This window comes from Capricornis sumatraensis, chromosome 17 (genome assembly GCF_032405125.1).
Source record: "Capricornis sumatraensis isolate serow.1 chromosome 17, serow.2, whole genome shotgun sequence".
NCBI classification, from domain to species: domain Eukaryota; kingdom Metazoa; phylum Chordata; class Mammalia; order Artiodactyla; family Bovidae; genus Capricornis; species Capricornis sumatraensis.
In genome coordinates, this window is record NC_091085.1 from 51,134,333 (window position 1) to 51,136,636 (window position 2,304).

The 2,304-nt window shown below is 37.4% G+C and overlaps 1 non-coding gene across 1 annotated transcript; it reads right to left on the reverse strand.

The window, feature by feature from the left end:
* Positions 1 to 1,125: 1,125 nt before the first annotated feature.
* Positions 1,126 to 1,197, reverse strand: TRNAY-GUA (transfer RNA tyrosine (anticodon GUA)). The gene has a single exon. It is a non-coding gene; the product is annotated as a tRNA-Tyr (tRNA).
* Positions 1,198 to 2,304: the final 1,107 nt, after the last annotated feature.

Genomic DNA, 2,304 nt, shown 5'->3' on the forward strand with positions numbered 1-2,304 from the left:
TTTCCTTTATCTCTAAATACTTTAGTTCTTCTTACCAATGAGAATAATATTTTATATAACCGCTGATTCAGGATATTAACATTAATACAATGTTGTTATTTCATTTACAGGTCTTATTTCGATTTTGCCAAATGTTCTTTATAGAAATTTTGAGAATACTGTCCTTGATAGGTAAAGAATAACTTGAAGTGTGCATTGCAGTGGGTTGTCCTGGATCTTTCATCTAACCTGGAAATGATACCTTTCAGTGAATGGTATCGGATTCATGATCTCTGAAGAAGATTTAGCTTTGAGATCAGGGACCAGGCTTGATTACTCAGAGCTTTTGTGTGGCAAAAGTTTTATTACAGTGAAAGGAACAGAGAAAACTTCTGATGAAGACATCAGAAGGGGGATGGAGAGTGCCCCCCTCACTAATCTTAGCAAGGGAGTTAATATACTTTTTCAATTGGTTATTACAGTAAATCAAAAGAATGTCTCAAGTTTGTAAAGGTCTTACCAGACCCACTCCCACAATTTACATTTTAAGATAATGGGATTAGAACTAACAATAGAAAAATCTTACCAGACCCACTCCCACAACATACAGTTACTGAACATTTTATGTGACTAAGATGAAGGAATGTAGAAAAAAATGTTTGTCCTTTTCTCCTTCAGAGCCCCAGACCTCTTTCTCTTCCCAAAGGACCCCAGACTTCTTATCAACCTACCTAAGAATTAACTCTCTCAAAAAGTTTCTCAGTCTTTCTTATCAAGACATAATGGTTATGGAGTCCAGGGCATTTTGTGGAATATCCCTCAGTTTGGGGTTGTCTGCTGCTGCTTCTGATTCATTTCTGAAATGACGTATTCTACTCTGTGTCGCATCGGGGCACTGGTGACTGCTGGTGTGAACTTGACTCACTTGGTGAAGGTGGTGTCTGTGCTTTCTCCCCTGTCAAGTTACTCTCTCTTCCATTTGTAATTAAGTATCAGTTGGGAGATACTGAAGTGAAGTGAAGTGAAGACGCTCAGTTGTCTGACACTTTGCAACCCCATGGACTGTAGCCTACCAGGCTTCTCAGTCCATGGGATTTTCCAGGTAAGAGTACTGGAGTAGGTTACCATTTCCTTCTCCAGGGGATCTTCCCGACCCAGGGATCGAACCCGGGTCTCCTGCATTACGGGCAGACGCTCTACCCGCTGAGCCACCAGGGAAGCCCTGGAAGATACTAATGAGACTAAATAAATATCTTCTTACTCCTTAAACTTTGACCCACTCATTTAGCCCTCATGCATGATTCTTGTATGAAGTTTTGTTTTTGTTTTTTTTTAAGAAGAAAAAACTGTCTTTTTTTGCTGATAGTTTGTTATTATATATAGAAAATCCTAAAGACTCCACCAGAAGAGTGCTAGAGCTAATAAACAAATTTAGTAAATTTGCAGGATACAAAATTAGTATACAAAAATCAGTTGGAAGTTTATACACTGACAATAAAATATCAGAAAAAGAAATTTATTTCATCAAAAAGAATAAAGTAGGAATAAATTTAACCAGAAATTGAGAGATCTGTACACTGAAAATTCTAAGGCATTAATTAAAAAAAAGAAGGCACAAACAATGGAAATAAATTTACCTTTGAACAACATGAGTCTGAATTGCAGGGAACCACTTATATGTGGATACTTTTTCAATAAATACATATGCCAGTACTACCCAATCTTCAGTTGATTGAATTTGTGGATGTAGAACTGCAGATACTCTGGGCCAACTGTAATGTTATATGTGTGAATTTTCAACTGCACAGGAGTCAATGCCTCTAACCCCCATGTTAGTCAAGGGTCTACTACGTATTCCATGCTCATGAATTGGAAGAATTAATGCTATTAAAATGTCCATACTCACCAAACAACCTACAGATTCAGTGCAATCCTTATCAAAATTCTAATGACATTTTCACAGCGATATAAAAAAATTCCTAAAGTCTATTTGGAACCACAAAAGACTACAAATAGCCAAAGCAGTCTTGAGATAGAATAACAAAGCTGGAAGTATCATACTTCCTGATTTTAAACTATATTACAGTGCTGTAGTAATCAAAACGCTATAGTATTGGCATAAAAACAGACCCAGGGATCAGTAGAACAGAATGTGTGTATGTTTGTGCAGTTGCTCAGTCATGTCTGACTCTTTGCAACCCTGTGGACTGTAGCTTGCCAGGCTCCTTTTGTCTGTGGGATTATCCCAAGAACATGAGTGGGTTGCCATTTCCTTCTTCAATATAACAGAATAGATAGTCCAGAAATAAATCCATGCATATATGG